Consider the following 17,837-nt stretch of genomic DNA (forward strand, 5'->3'; position numbering starts at 1 on the left):
ACGACGTTCTGTGCCAGCGAAAAGCACTATACAGGAACTAATTGAAAAAATAGCAATGCACAGGATCGGTTCAGAATGCTCCAAGGAACAGACCACCGCCTGTCTGCACTCCTGAATTAATGAGGCAGGTGCAGGAGATAATGACAAGAAGTCCTCTTAAGCCAACAAGGAGATTGAGTCAACAGGTTCACGCAAGTGGGAGAAGTTGCAGACGTGTTTTAAAGGGACTGGAGTTAAAACCGTACCGGGTAAGTGTTGTGCAAGAACTGAAGAAGCCTGACCTGTAGAACAGACTGTATTCCTGTTTATGGCCGTTGAGAAATGTTGCCAGTGGTGTCTTGGACCCACTAAGGCTCATCATCAGTGAAGAGACGTGGTTCCACCTGTCTGTGTACTTAAATACCCAGAACAACCCGTATTGGTCGACAAAAAAATCCACATGCGATCTACCAGGTAGCCTTGCACGACGAGAAGATAGGTGTTTGGTGTGGAATTTCCGCCATACACGTTATGTGGCCCATGTTCTTTGGGACAGTGAACAGTGGCTTGTATTTTGGGAATCCCGGAGGAGTTATATTCCAGCTTGACAGAAGATAGCGTCAGTTGTGTTTACGGGCCGCACCTTGCAATTCTTGCACCGTAAGATGGGCAAGCCAATTTACGAGTACATATACGTTACGGGCCAGTTTCACTTTATCAACACTGTATTTGTTTCCGGCGAAATTTTATCACGTATTTGATTTAGACATCTGACTGCACAATGTTTCGTATTTCTTCCTTTTTCTTGCTAACTTATTACCAAAGTTTTCTTTGCACGTCGCAGTGCAAAATTAAAACACACATCGTCTTGCGTGTATCACAGCAGTCTATGCTGATTTAAAAGGCTTTTCACCATCGAAAATAGTTAATAATTAGATATGAAAAACACACACACACACACACACACACACACACACACACACACACACACACTCTCTCTCTCTCTCTCTCTCTCTCTCTCTCTCTGACCGACTACGTGCCATCAATCCCATTTCACTGGGAGACGTCAACCATATTCGGCAGAGTTGGTCGTTTGCAATACACGCTTACCGGAGTTGTAACCCCTCTTCGGCGGTCCAACTGGACGGTCGAACACAGTTCCGTTGGGCGACTAGCCGTCCACCCGCCTTATTGAAGGTTGATATAGTGTTTCGACATAAACTTGTTACTGCATTTATTACCATTCTGCCCAGTCTATCAACTACAACCAGATCTACATAATCTATTCCAAATGAAGCCTCCAGCCAACCATCTCCCTGCATAATCACAAATCTACCTGCCTACTACTCGCTACTCTCCGTTTCTTCTTCCTTCCCACACTCTTACCAAACCCCTCTCAAATGACTTTTCCAATTCAATCTGCATCCGAAAGCTTGACCTAAAGAATGTTTCCGGAACCCCACAATATCACCATCTTCAGAGGTTTGAAGAACATACAAACTACCTGACAAAAAAAGTGAAGCGCTCAGAACTCATGGTCGGATGTCAGTCTAACTTCGTATACGTACCCCACCATTGGCGGGTATGTATATACATGTTTCGAGCTGCAATTCTCTCTAACAGGTAGAACGACCACAACAGTGCTTTCGTGTTGTTACCATGCCTAGTAGGGTACTAAGGGCTGTGGGCAGGGTCAGATGTTGAACGATCACTGAAGGACACGGAGGTGCCGCGTACTTGTATGAGTTAGCGTTATCATCAACTGACGGAGTTTGAAATGGGTCTCACTGCGGGTACCCATTGGGCCAGCTGGTTGAATAGTGCAATATTCAGAATTTTGGAGCATTGTGTGACGGTGGCCCGAAGATTGCTTGCATGGGAATGTGAAGACAGCTATAATCTTCAAGGTTCCAGTGCACCAAGAGCATCATACCGCCATCTTATCTGCCCCTGCCAAATGGACCAAGCAGTCGACTCCCTGTAATGTTCTGTGTCATCCCCCATCATTGGTCGTGGACTATTGACAGGCAGATTAGGGTGATAACTGCAGCCTACGCAAGGGACGGTAACACCACAAGGCGAAAGGCTGTGTTTCGTGCCGTATGGACTGATGATGAATGGCTTTGCATTGGGTTCAGTGACTAATCGCGTTTCTGTAGTGATAATCGTCGGCGAGTATGGCGCCGACAGTAGGAGAGCCCCCGTTACCCCAACGTTTCGGAGAGCCACAGCGGTATTACTCCTGGCGTCAAAGTATGGGGAAGCGCGTCCGCAGCTCGTGGTCTAGCGTTGCTGCCTCTGGATCACGGGGTCCCGGGTTCGATTCACAACTGTATGTCGTCACGGACTTCCCGCAGTTTCATGTGTTATTTGTCATGAGACAGTATTGTGGTATCAGTTTTCAGCAGGACAACGGTCGTCCACATACAGCATGCATCTCTACTAACTGTGTGCGTGATACTGAGAGACTTGCGTGGCTAGCAAGATCCCTCAGTATGTATGTGACCAGCTCACTAGTATCCAGAATATCAAAGACCACTTACAAAATCTGTGGGACAGCTTGCCACAAGGGAGGATACGACGGTTGCATGAGACACTTCGTAAGCTGATCAGTGCACGTACCCTCACCGAAGAGGGTGCGACGTCAAACTGGTAAGTGGAGTCCTACTGCAAAGTATTTGGTGCATTTGGTCAAATTTTGTAATCACTGAAATGCAACACACAACCCTCTAAACCCGTAAAGTTTTATTTCGTTTCCTGCTCTGCTTCCAGGTGCTTCGTCAGGCGGTGTATATAACAAACATCATCGCTTTAATTCTCCTATTACTATCACTTTTCGTGGCCGCTGCCACCCTCGTTACTAGAGGTACGCTAATTCATAAGAAAATATACCTGTATCCTATTAGTAACAATTTACGGTCTATAAACGTTGACGCAGCTTTAGTAGTACAACCGCGGCGTAGCACCACCTCGGTACGGGTCTGGAAGTACATAGTAATACTGCTACACCACGAAATGGTCCGGAAGAACCATGCTTGTATCTGTTTTGTGCTGCTTCGGAATCATGTGTTCCGTTCTCCTCCTGTCTAGCACAGACTGCACAACGTGCTGGAGTTGTCAGCAGCTCACTGTTGTGTAAACAGCTAAAAGTTTGCGCTTACACTGTCACGTCTCTCTTGTGACCCAGCTAACCTAATAAAAACAAAGAAGAGCGATCAGTGGACGTCTTTGCAACGCTGGCGTTTTAAGCGATCAGTTATATCGTAGACAATACAGCCTAGCAACTTAGGCGTCCACAAACAGTGAGTTTCTATCTACTAATGTCAACTTGTGTGAACATTTGTTTTATACTCCTGCTGCTGCTTAAGATTACAAGCAAAATATCGTGACATGCATTGCAACGAAAATAATCATGACCTTTTTTCTTGCGGGTTGCAAGGTCGTTCGGTTCGAATCTGGAACAGCCGGCCGGAGTGGCCGTGCGGTTCTAGGCGCTACAGTCTGGAGCCGAGCGACCGCTACGGTCGCAGGTTCGAATCCTGCTTCGGGCATGGATGTGTGTGATGTCCTTAGGTTAGTTAGGTTTAATTAGTTCTAAGTTCTAGGCGACTGATGGCCTCAGAACTTAAGTCGCATAGTGCTCAGAGCCATTTGAACCATTTTTTGAATCTGGAACAGACGTAGGTGACACTGAGATTTTAGCGACACCAAAAGAAGTAAAGATTTGAAGCTCCAAATTCCAGTACACCGTATTCATTTGCAGTGTGACGTTCTGTTTAGCAATTAAGTACAGTGTTCAACATCTGACTACCTATTTTCTATATATTGCTGGGATGCGAGGGACATGGAAATTTAACAGTATTATCTGTTAGACAAAGAAATAGTTTTAGCCAGTGTTAATGTTTATGTAATTTTCTCTCAATGTATATATGTCAATTACCCTAAGAATACACAAGAGGCCTATGCAATCTACTAGCATGCTAATAATTGTACTCCATACATTTCTTATTCATTATAGTAGTGAGTATACAATGAAGTGCGAAATTTGCAGCCACAATACTAAAAGCAAAAATCATTTCCGTGTATATATCATGTTCCTGCCTACGGTTCATGACTGACTACGATTCAATGTGTTCTGTTGCGAAAGGTTTTAACAATTACTGAATTTTTGTCGAGTTCTGGCAGCTATGTGTGTGATCGAGCGTTGTCTTGAGGTACGATCACGGCCCGGTCTGGAAACGCGCTCTTTTTTTGACGATATGCACGTTTTGTACGGTCTGGAAGTTGGCAACAGTAGGCAGCGTTCATAGTATGACGTTCGTGGAGAAAAACGATAACAAGAACTTTATAATTGAAAAATACTGTTGCAAGAGCCTTCGTCGCGAAGATATTTTGACGGGTGCAGCTTCGTCCTTTTTACGCCATGTCACGCTGCTTTTTACCAATTACGGAGTGCAATGGTGTACCCACGTTTCATCGCAGGTCTCAGTCCGGTGCAAGAATGTTCCCATTTAGTTTGGTAGCGTATCAGTAATCGTTTGCTCACCTCGAGACGACGAGATTTATGCTCTGCGGTGAGAAGACGAGGCATCCATCTTGTGGACAGTTTCCGAAATCCAAGGTTATCAGAGAAACGAATGATCGCCGGAGCACTACTACAGCTTATGCCAACCTCAGTAGCAATTTCAGCAACTGTTATTCGGCGATCGTCTTCAGTAAGTGACTAACAATGCAAATGTTCTCTTCAGTCAAGCTGATTCTCGGGCCAAGTCGATGAGCTGCATTCTGAACTGTTACTCGTCCATGTGAAAACGATTTGTGCCACGTGTACACGTTAGTCTCTCAGGGTGTTGTCCACCAAGTGTGTCGCCAGTCTTTTCAAAATTTTGGACGGTTTTACGACGTCTGTTGCAAGATTATAATGCGTTGCGCAGTAGATGACGGTACCCCTTGCTCTGGAATTACTATTCTGACTACGGAAACGCTACAATGACGTTCTAGCTGTGGAGGACAATAAATGGAAACGAAAGCAACAATGAGCAGAGCTCGTGCCGCTTTCCGTTAAGAGAGACCCGTAAAACAAAAATTTTGGTTTACATTTTGAGTCACCCTCGTATTTCTGATGTCTTATTATAATTATGTGATGCTAAATAATTGCTACGGTTGGTTACGCTGTATGCTACTGAATAGAGATGTAGACATTTTGTCAAGTATTGCAATGAAACATTGATGTAAATCTGGTAGAAGTTACCAGCAGACATGTGGGATAGCCCTCGTGCTCGACATTTCGACATGCAGCTGGCATGTAAAACAGACGTGGATTAAATTCGTCGAAGTAATACACTGGTCCGAAAACACGTAATGAACTTACCTGGTACGCATGTACTTCCCATCGTGTAAATGCGTATGCGTTAGCGTTTATCAAATTTTTCAGCGTTACACCGGCAAATTTTACTCTCTGACCGTAGCTATCGCTAAATTCTGATGAGGTTTCTTTGGTTTAGATGACATTAGAGCACGCTGCCATAGGCAGTAGAACGAACCATGGATTTTTCTGTCTTACGTATACAAAGTGATTCTAACTAAACTTTAACTACCCGAGAGCTCCCACGAAAAACGAGTGATCGTAGAACAGTGAACCTTTGTTGAAACATTTGTAAGGACATGCGGAATAGAATCAGCGAAAAAACCATTGAAGCAAACATTTTTCCACACGAGAGAGGAACATATGTTAATTTTCATGCTCAATGTGACGACTGTCTGCAGCCACGACAGCCTATAACCGCACCAGAGATACAATATCCCAGTTGTTCGCAGCACTTTTCGAACGCTGGACCATGGAATGTTCAGCTGTCGGGTCACAGTTCGTGCACCGCTTGAAGGTCGTGCAGCATTAGCAACCATAACTTCAGCACTTGGTGGCGGAGCAATTCCTAAATCACAAGTTCATTCAAACTTCCCAATCATGTTCTTCAAACCCACAGCGGAAAGAAGACATCTCCGTCTTTATTTTATGCGTCGATATTCGGAGAGTAGGGGCACTATTGCTGTTTTGATAAAACAGCTTTACGAGTTAAATCCTGCTATCATTCTCCAGACCCTCGGTGACTGACTGCGACTGTAATGCACACTGATGCTTGTGTTTGAACTCCAAGTCGCCGTACCATTAACGACGCCTAAAAGCAAGTAGTTACATTAAAGCAAATCAGGCAGCGCATAGTCTGAGCATCATTCCTATACAGTTGCGTACCCACACGGTAGTTTTCCGTGTACACTGGCTCAAGTAGCGATAGTTCAATAATAACCATACACTGTATGTAGAAAATTTAGATGCATCCCGGTTAATTTTCTAGTACAGTACGTTAAGCACTTGCACGATTAGATACGAAGTAGCAACAACATCTCGTCGAATCCTAAAAAAGATGCACAAAAAAAAATTACACAAATATGGAGTGTTAATACGTACCTGCTGCCTCGAATTTTTACATTCATGTAGAAAAAGGTACCTGAAAAATTATGCTCAGATTCTATATCTAAAAGTTTTTCATAATCAAACTGTCTGATGAGCCTGTTTCAGTTAGAAAAATCTACTGAAGCATTTATAGCCCTCGAGGCTGTCTTCAGCATTAGGAGGCGACTTAAACACAGAAATTTGCCTTGGACGACGACCTTACGTCCATGTAACCAATGTCCGGCCGCGGAAGCCTCCATTGTATGACCAAATTTCTTCTTTTGAAATGCTTCCGTTGTACTGTGCCTGCATTTTATGTCTGCCTACTTAACAACTAAAACTGCATTCATCTGAGTGACATCTGGGCACCAAGCACAGAGCTTGACATCTTGACTTCGCGTGTAATACCAGTTACTCTGATATCTAAAAATGTGGACTGACTCACCAATTTTTATGTTTTAGGGCGATCCGGGAGAGACGTACCTGCGAACCGTTGGGCAGAGCCACGGGGCAGTGCCCTGGCGTGGGTCCTATCATGGCCGGAAACAGGTGCTCCTGATGTGCTGGTACCAGCTGCTACGGCCAGCACCCTGACTGGCACTGCCAACAAAGCGCGAGTGTGCTTACCTATGAAAGAAACAACGATATCAGCACAGGTGCCACAGGCAGACGGTGGCTGGACAACCACCTGCGATGATGGTGCCGTCACTGGGTACGTAACTGAAGCTTTCAATACATTACGACACTCACCTGCAACAGTAGTACTGCAGCGGATGTGTGCGTCAAGAAAGTATGTTTAATGTCTAAAAAGGAAATACGGACAAGTCCTCTTCTTTTTCTCCGTGCTTATACAACTTTAAGTCAGTGTTTCGACATGAATTTTCTGAATCACGCAATTCATGTCTCAATCGCGAAGTCCCTGGTTCGATTCGATTCTCATCAGTATTAAGTTTTCCCTACTTTTATTTATATTCTATATTCATTATCAAATAAAGTTAATTAACAAATACTGATTCATAATACTAAACAAAAAAGTCAATGATGAAAGAACTGTAAAGCACAGACAGAAAAATATTAGGAAAACTTTGGAGTCTGTTAAAGGGCAAACACAGTACAGAAAACAACATAATAGTGAACTTTATGCGCATATTGAAGCAGTTACGGACATAATTATCAAAAGAACAGGAGCCACCTCCAACAAAGAGCGAGCGTCACATTCAAAGGATGAATGCCAACAGACAGACAAAAAGACTTACAGTATTTCGGTACGTTTACACATTCGAGATCACACTCGAGTCTCGCTCGTGGTCTGGCTTAGCCAGTGCCCGAGAGAGATTCTAGCGCCGCCTCGAAAGGATTAATATTACGACAAAACGGATGATTCACAACAGCGGAATCATCTTCATCGTGATTGTTGGCATCGCTTGAAAACACTGCCACCTTAGGTTCTTGGAATCGTCATCATAACTATCAAACCATTCATTCACTCAGTCATTCGGATCTTCATTCTTAGTAGGAACACCCGAATAATCATCAGACACCTCGGAAAGTATTTCAGATTCAATTTTCTTCCGTTTGCGTAATAGGAATATCTTTAAAAGCAGGAGGAACCTAACGACGAAAATAATAACTATTTGAAATATCAAAAAAATCGACTATGCTAAATGCGGAGTAACTAAATGAAGAAAATCAATTTTATACATTGATTGCTAGTGTAAAGAGCTGAATAGACGAACTAGTTATATATTTTAACAGCAATGGCATCTACAGACAGAACGCAGAAAACGCGAACTGTCTTCAGATCCGTCCGCAACGTATGGCGCGCGCGAAACGAGAGAACTCGGGAACCGTCCGCAATGGGTTGAAATGGTGCCAATGAATCGGAACGAACATTGCACGATTACAAAGGTTTCCACGAAAAACTTCAAGGAGAAGAACCAGGAGAAGAAGAAGACTGAAGCCATTTGGACAGAAGAAACAAATATCAAGAAATGAGGAATTTTAAAGAAATGAAAGGAGAAACAGTGAAAATAAACCTATTCCATAGTGGCTCATACGCGAAAAAAGAAGAATAATAATAATAGATCTTGAATAAAGCAACAGCTTGTTATCTTTCATTACTAATCACATGAAAATTTGATGCACTCTTACTTTATTGTTAATTGAATATATTGTACACATCAATAACACCGTTGAATCTCTAGAAACCAGGAAGTAGTTTATTATCAAGTTAATGAACTGCATTTGTGTACCAAATCTAATGTCTTTAGAATATTCGAATTTTCATGTTATTAGCAATTCTACACAAATTAAGATGTAAACGTTCGTTTGTACCAAATTTCGTACCTCCGAGAGTTCTTCACCGATTGCTTTGAAATTTTCACACAACGTTGTATTCGAGTACTCGTGTGTTTCGTGTACCTATTTTTAAATATATAATACATTACACAAACGGGAAACATCGGTACCAAACTTCTCCAAAAGTTCTTGACCGCTTTTCTTTAAATTTTTACACAACACTCTAACAACATTCGGATGGATATATAAGATAGACTTTGTTAGTAAACAGAAAGTTGAATTTGTGGCTTATCGGTTTTCGGTTAGAATACCACTACAGAATCTGAATATGCAACAACAATGAACAACATTCAAGGTCAGAGAGGGGGCTGAAGAGGTGGACAGAAACAGGGAGGTTAAGGGGGGTTAGGGCATATCCAGTTCCTGTACATATTAGAAACGTGTGCTTACTGCTTTATTTCTTTTCCATTTAACCAGACACAGTAACGCGTAGCTGGGGACAACTCCAACTGGCGAGATTCGTACAAAGTCCCTCGTGATTACAGCAGTATATGCTACGTACTCTGCTACCAGCAACTTTGTTAAAATGACAGATTTCTTTACGTACAACTTCTGAGATCTTCAAACCTCTGAAGAGGAATTTTTCCGGTTTTATTTTTTCAAATTGCGTCATACAAATGTAGTAAATAAATGGCTGGGCACTGACACTGAAATCTAAGTGGGTTAGTGTGCAAGGTCTCATTGTATGAATAATGAAGTATAACGGAAACCGCACATGCTCATGTGGAAGCGGACTTAGTTGGCGCAGTGGCAACACACTAACACGCATTCGGGAGCACGATAGGCAAATCGCTGTACATCCATCCAGACTTACGTTTTGCACGGTTTTTTCGTATTTCTGTAAGGCACACGGCGGGTTATTTCCCAAGAAAAGGATACAGCCCATATGCTTTCGCACTGTTAGCCATCCTGATCTTGTGCATCTCTAATGACCTTGTCGTAGGCTGACGAAACTTACTTCCTTCGATTAAGATTCGCAATTTGGGCCGTATTCGGATAAAAAACTGTGAATTCTGATTAAGCTTATCTTGTTTCTAGTACCACTACAAACGGTCGAAAGGGGGATTAGTCTGAACGTCCCGTTGACCACGTGGTCATTACAGACGAATCACAAGATCGGATCAGGAACTGACGAGGAATGAAATCAGCTGTGTAATTTACAAAAGAAACCATACTGGCGTTTGCTTTCAGCAAATTACGGAAAACCACGGTAAACCTAAATCTGGATGGATGTATACAACCGTTCTAAAAAAGAGGCGGGAACAGGCTGTGTTTACGTCTGTGGAAGTGAAAGGCCGCGGTGTGCTGCTAAATACATTAAGCAAGGACTCAGATTCGATTTGGTAACAACAACTGAGTTGTATGACGTGTTACAAAATGTGTTCCTGTATAAAGCGTGTGTGTGTGTGTGTGTGTGTGTGTGTGTGTGTGTGTGTGTGTGTGTGTGTGTGTGTGTGTGTGGAAACGAACCTCTGTTCCCACGTAGCTTTAACCAGTTTTTAAAAACAACACGAGTATCACGTACGATTGAAAATAACGTAACATCAATTGTAATGTACAAATTACTATATGGAGTTCCGGGGTGACGTTTTTTGCTTTTTTGTACTATTATTACACGCATTCCAAAATGGCCATAGGCCGAAACTGGCGAGTAATGTAACGTGTCACGACTAGCAGTAAAGATTACCTTCAGTAAGGAACTTAACAGCCAACGCCGGATAAAAAATTAATCTACGGTACATCTACATGGATACTCTGCAAATCACGTTTAAGTTCATCGCACCACCTTCACAATTTTCTATTATTCCAATCTCGTATAGCTCGCGGAAAGAACGAACACCTATATCTTTCCGTACGGGCTCTGATTTCCCTTATTTTATCGCGGTGATCGTTTCTCCCTATGTGGGTCGGTGTCAAAATATTTTCGCATTCGGAGGAGGAAGTCGGTGATTGGAATTTTGGGAGAAGGTTCCGTCGCAACGAAAAACGGCTTTCTTTTAATGTCGAGCCCAAGTCCTGAATCATTTAAGTGATACACACTCCCATATTTCGCGATAATACAAAACGTGCTGCCTTTCTTTGAAGTATTCTAAAAGAGGACGGACAAGCGTAGTGTAGGCAGTCTCCTTAGTAGACCTGTTACAGTTTCTAAGTGTCTTGCCAATAAAACGTGTTCCTTACATCTTCTGATGGCAGTATTTTAGTCGATAAACGACAGCGTTATCTGCAAGCAACCTAAGACGGCTGCTCAGATTGTCTCCCAAATCGTTTATATAGGTAGGGAACAGCAAAGGGCCTATAACACTACTTTGGGGAACGCCTGAAATCACTTCTGTTTTACTCGATGACTTTCCGTGAATTACTACGAACTGTGACCTCTCCGACAAAAAAATCACGAATTTAGTCACATAACGGAGACGATATTCCGTAAACACGCAATTTCACTATGAGCCGGCTGTTTGGCACAGTGTCAAAAGCCTTCTGGAAATCCAGAAATACGGAGTCGATCTGAAATCCCTTGTGAATAGCACTCAACACTTCATGAGAATGAAGAGCTACTTGTGTTTCACAAGAACGATGTTTTCTAAACCCACGTTGACTGTGTCAATAGACCGTTTTCTTGGAGGTAATTCATAGTGTTGGAAAACAATTTATGTTCTAAAATCCTGCTGCACATCGACGTTAATGATATAGGCCTGTGATTTAGTGGATTACTCCTACTACCTTTCTTGAATATTGGTGTGACCTGTGCAACTTTCCAGTCTTTGAGTACGGATCTTTCGTCGAGCGAACGGTTGTATATAATTGTTAAATATGGAGCTAATGCATCAGCATACTCCGAAAGGAACCTAATTGGTATACAGTTTGGATCAGAAGACTTGCTTTTGTTAAGTGATTTAAGTTCCTTCACTACTCCGAGGATATTTACTTCTACGTTACTCATGTCGGCAGCTGTTCTGATTAGAATTCTGGAATATTTACTTAGTCTTCTTTTGTGAAGGCATTTCGGAAGGGTGAGTTTAGTAACTCAGCTTTGGCAGCACTGTCTTCTATTGTATCTCCATTGCTATCGCGCAGAGAAGGCATTGATTGTTCCTTGTCGCTGACATACGACCATAATCGCTCTGGATTTTCTGACAGGTTCCGAAGCTAAGTTTCGATGTGGAAACTGTTATAAGCATCTCGCATTGAAGTCGGTGCTAATTTTCGAGTTTCTGTAAAAGGTCGCCAATCTTGGGGATTTTGCGTCTGTTTAAATTTGGCATGTTTGTTTCGTTGTCAGCCCTAGAGAAATAATTTCAGACATCAACCATTTAATACCGAGTAATTGCGCCACTGGACTTCACAACCGCCCGGATTCGGTTAGGAAGTGAGTCCACAAGGTTGTGCAGGTACGCTGCATCCAGGTTAAGCCACTCGCTCAGGATTTGATCGCGCAGTCCACCAAATTGCAGCGATGCTGCTGTCTGCATTTTACCCACTATTCCAACATGTCCCACCGATTTCCTATCAGATTCATGTCAGGTGACTGCGCAGGCCAGTCGAGATGCAGCAGGATGGGGGAAAGGTTCGTGAAACCAGCCACGTATTGTCCCAGCCCGATGAAATTTGCTGTTGTCTTTATGTGCCTGTGTGAGCAATTGCCTTATGCGAGGTGACCGACTCGAAACGTTGACTGCATGCAGTACCCGTCGCAATATTCTCCCCGTAACAGGTTGGTATGGACGTTCATTCACTGCCTGCAGCAATTGCTGTCGCGTCCGGAAGCGCGTGTCCGGTCTGTCTCAGCCAGGATCATTTTCCGACCACAATTATGATGTATTTCGTGGCCGCATGTGTCATTCCACTGCTTGTAGACACGTCCGGCACAAAATACCAACAAATCCAGCAACCTCACATGCCGTATGGCCATGGGCACGGCCTAACACGACTGCTTCTTTTTGCCACTATGTCCTTACATTTAGGCATGTTTACGTACCATGTTCGCTTGAAACATAAATGCTTATGCTAACCTAGAGCCAGTGCGCGCGCGGAAGAGCACGTGGCTCAATCACTGTACCTTCTGTAAAGGCTTGATGAGTTGTGTGTGCGTGCGCTCTGGTGTGACTAATTTTTTCTTCGGTAGACTTTCTAGGTCTGTTAAAAAAAATCCGGAACTTTGTCCACAAAATTTCTCTACGCTCGCCTTTTACTTATTGTGCACTGTCTCCTTCGAAATACTCTTACAGAATTGATACTCCTCTCGCTGGATCGCGCGAATTTCCTTTTATCTTATCTATTGTTGCAAATCTTGGTCCTTTCAACGGGATTTCCAACTTTGGAAATGAAATAAAGTCGAACGGGGCAAGTCTGGAGAGTACGATGATGAGGCAGCATATTTCGTTTTTTGCGCAATTGTCACGCACTGACAGGGATGAATGTGCGAATGCGTTACGGTGATACAAGAGCCATGAATCGTCTCGCCACAATTCAGGCCGTGTCCTTCTCACATTATCTCGCAGGTGTCATAACACGTCCAGATACTAGCATCGATTAACAGTTAGTCGTTGTGGCACCAACTGATGAACTAATCCTTCAAGGTCAAAGGAAACTATCAGCATGGTTTTGACATTTGACCTACCTGACGATTTTTTTTTTTTTTTTTTTTTTTTAATAGAACCTTTTCTGACCCATTGTTAAGACTGAACCTTGGTCTCAACATCATAACCATCTCACCAATTATGATGCTCTTAAGGAACATATTGCTCTCATTTGCGCGATCCAAAAGGTCTTAACAGATTGCGAGGCACAGGTCTTCCTGGTCTTGACTCATTAGCCGTGGGACGAACTTTGAGACAACACGGTGCATTCCAAGATACTGTGTCATGATTTCATGACGTGAGCCAACCGAAATGTTACATTCTTCAGCAAACTCTCAATCAGTCTTCGATTGGCGTGCACAATTACGTTCACGTTCTTGACACTACCGTCGTCGGTAGACGTCGAAGGGCGTCCTGAACGAGGGTCATCTTTAACTTCCGTCCGGCCATTTTTAAACCGTGTGATCCATTCATAACACAGAGTACGGCTTAAGCGCTCATCACCGTAGGCTTCCTGCATCATTTGGTGTATTTCTGTCGAAGTTTTCTTGAGTTTCACGCAAAATTTAATGCAGACGGGTCCTCGTCTAACTCGGCCATCTCGAAATACGCAAACTGTGCGCCACAACGTTCTACTCAGTACAGCACTGAACAATAACTAACGACTAACGGACATAAAACAATAAAACTTCTGACAGTTACACACTACAAACAGGCGTGTGCAGGGATGCCAACCGCATTCCAACAAACCACTGGCTCGAAATTACGAATGTTCCGGAGTTTTTTGAACAGACCTCGTGTTTTAGCAGATTTTATCATTTAGAAACTGCGTCGAGACCGTGGACTTTCCCACGAAAATCTAATGGTACTAATAGACGTCACTTAATCGCGAGACGAGGGGAAGCTGCAGAATTGGACACAGACTCATTCCCATTTTTCATTTATTTATTAGTTCTTGTTGCATGTGACTTGCACTCTAAAGCATTTTGCCATCTGTGTAGCAGAGTTAGTTTTATTATTAGACTCCAATGCACTTTAATAACGATAAGACATGTCGCCGAGATAGTACTAATACAAGTCACTGGGTAAAGGACTAATCATTACAAACGCAGAACAGAATCGAGATTTCTCAAGCTGTGACCAACGTCCGTAGAAAAATAAGGTTGGGCAACAAACGTTCTGTGCTATTATTGGTTGGACGATCAGCTTATGCTTCATTAACAGCGCTTTAATGTAGGCCGCACATTTACGCGATTCGTTTGTGAAATAATGAAATGTGAACTGCTACTGGGCTATTGCTAGAATGTCACTGCTAAATAACGTAGCTTGTCCAGGTTTTAAACGGACGCCGCCGAGTTGAAAATATTGCATCTATCTAATCGAAACATGCAAAAAACAAAGAGAGCCAAGCACAGCCTACTTTTCCAGTTTTCTGCCAAAGCAAATGGTCGCGAATGAGAAAGCATTTTCTGAGTTGGCTCTGACAGAAGTTTTCACGAATGAACAGTATCCATATCAAGCTCATTTTCATTTTGCATTCATCCTAAGTTTAAAAGAAAGTCAGCTATTAGGTGGACTCAGTAGTTTTCACTCAAATTATTCGAAGGTCATACGTGTACAAATGATCTGAATTACGTGATGTAACAAATACATCCTTCAAAATACCTGAGAGGTAACCGAAACTGTAGTTTGTCCAAAAACGCAAGGGAAAGGGATGGTGAAATAGCCGATCTGCAAATGCCCTCTTTGACCCATCGAGCCCGTTTTGACTCCTGTAACAAACTTATGATTGAACTGGGCGAAAATATTTTGCTCAGTATTCGATTAATTTCATAAGACAAGTACACTTTTCTTACGTTCTCCATCGTGCAGACATTTTATTGATGACAATGACTTCAAAGATATTTATTACGTGTTCGCATATCCGCGCACATGTTTTTGTTCAAATGGCTCTGAGCACTACGGGACGTAACTTCTAAGGTCATCAGTCCCCTAGAACTTAGAACTACTTAAACCTAACGAACCTAAGGACGTCACATACATCCATGCCCGAGGCAGGATTCGAACCTGCGACCGTAGCGGTCGCGCGGTTCCAGACTGTAGCGCCTAGAACCGCTCGGCCACTCCGGCCGGCGCACATGTTTTCAGATGAGCATTCTCCATTAATTATGCCGCTACGGAATTATGTGAACTGGTTTTATCTGAATCATTATAAATAACTTCGTCGCTAGATGCACATTTTTATCAACACACTTCTTCCGTGGTGAAAGCTTTTCTACAGGCTCTAGGCTGCTGCTGGGGATCTCACGTTTCTTTAAATTTTCGTCCCTCTGTGTTGCACGTGGTGCGCTTGTTTATAGGTGCATGAGTAGGACTAAAAAATAACGTGCTTATTAATGTTGACACTAAACATGTATACATAGGCTATGAACTGTATCATTCGACATCACTTCGATAAAGGAATCGTTCAAGTGACTTGTGTAACGTGTAAGTAACTAACGTAACTTTACTTCTGGCGCTACTACTACAAGGCAACCTGCACGATAGAAACGCATCGCTCTTGAAGCACTGGTTCCCGTATCAGGTTTAGTACTGTCTAACGTAATGAGTTTCTTTGAAATGAGGGCATATTCTAGCATTTGCAACATTCACAGCGTCTTTCCTGCAGCACTCCGACGGCAAAACCTTCTGCAAGTTTGCTTCGCCAGGGAAAGCATAAAGCACTATTTCAGTCCCTTTAGTGTTACGATTGTGAGAATTACAGCCAACAACATCTAAATCTGGCATCCCTTGCACACACTCAGAACACTGACTTGCAAATCACTCACTACTGGAAAGCAACTAAGCGCAAACGACAAATTCACAAAAATCACACAGACTCCCAACACACAAATATACGCTCAAGTGTTTCTCTCTGACGTCACGTACATAAAATAAGAAACGCGTTCGTTTGTGCATAGCATTTACTGTTCCTCCTTGAGAAACAGCTGTGATCTATACTGTTCGAGCACTGCTAGTCGTGCTCAAGCACAACACTACTAAACACGTAAAAAACTGAACACTTAAGGTATGTATTATATGAAGTAGTAAATGTCTGTAACGGATGGTCAGAAAGATAAATCGTGGGACTACGATATTACGACCTAGTTGAAGTGTGGCCATCCGTGAAATAACTGCGAGAGCTCAGGTGTTCGACACTGCACTCGGGCTGATACCTGCGGAAGAGCGGCCCGGAACCGAAGAGAAACCGAGAGCTGAGCCGTCTGTTGTGATAGGAGGATGAAGCTCCCTGCTTTACAATGGGCCGCACCTCCTCGGTTCAAGAACCCCGCAGCGGAACAATCGGATTACTCGGCGGCGAAATAAGACAAAGAGCGCTATAGCCTGCAGCCGCAGAGGAGTGGGGGGATGGGGAGGGAGGCGAAGGTACCGGAACATCTTTCCTCCCAGCTGGAAATAATTGGCCGGCCACTCTCTCCGCTACAGTAAACAGAAGCCCCTTGCCTTCGCAAACGCCAGAATCACTGATAGAACAAACTTTAGCCCGCACCTACAAGTGCCTTCAGAACTTGCGGACGGAGAAACTTCGTAGGGCTCTCGAGAATACATGATCTTTCGTCTCCACTGTACAAGTTCTTGTAGCAATAACTAGAAAGCGAATTTTTGCATAAGCGCTTGTCATATAAAAGGTCATTAAGAGCGATATTTTTAAAATTCGCATTTCCGATTACTAATATACATTGGTGTCCAAAGCTAAAGCAACAAACGGAAATTTTACCACGTTGTGTTTATTTTGCCACAAAACAGTATAAACAGGTGACAGTAAAGCAGAAATAGTGTAAAGAATATAGAACGTAAACAACTGCACCACGCATAACCGTAGACAAAAATGTTCTCCGTTTTTTTCTGACTTAACGAATTCGCACACACATTCCGACAACTGGTTAATACGCTCAGTATGGGGGTGTGATCGCCTCTGGCAGCAATACGAGGTGCGACATTAAAGTAACGAGAACGATGTGGAAAAAAAAAAAATGTTGCTTACCGTTTTAGTCAAGTTTAGTGTTGTCTCCTTCAAAGTAGTTCCGTTCTGGCAGCACACACGTTTTCCAGTGCTTTTGATGGTAACATTTCTGGAACTCGTCTTCTGTAATATCCTCCAAGACCCTCGTCGCAGCTTTTGGACATCTTGTGTTGTTCGAAAATGGTGTCGCTTGACCACCGTTTTGACTCTTGTAAATAGAAAAAAATGGCATGGAGCGATACCTAGTGAATAAGGTGGCAGTGGTAGTACTGAAATTTGTTTTGAGGTTAAAAATTGCTGTACTGACAGCAGTATGGGATAGCGCATTATCGTGATGCAGAATCCATTCTCTCACATACCAAGATCTTCAGTTATTATTAGACGAACCGTTTCTCGATTGATGTTCACTTCTTCTGAAATCATTTTCACGGATAATTTTCGATCA

The 17,837-nt window shown here is 43.0% G+C and overlaps 1 protein-coding gene across 1 annotated transcript in view; it reads right to left on the reverse strand.

Annotated features, from left to right (window-relative positions):
• LOC124619383 (rhophilin-2) overlaps positions 1-17,837 on the reverse strand; it is a 707,931-nt gene that overhangs the window by 454,193 nt on the left and 235,901 nt on the right. The gene's annotated exons all lie outside the window — the stretch shown is intronic.

The sequence above is a fragment of the Schistocerca americana genome, chromosome 6 (genome assembly GCF_021461395.2).
Source record: "Schistocerca americana isolate TAMUIC-IGC-003095 chromosome 6, iqSchAmer2.1, whole genome shotgun sequence".
Classification (NCBI taxonomy): Eukaryota; Metazoa; Arthropoda; class Insecta; order Orthoptera; family Acrididae; genus Schistocerca; species Schistocerca americana.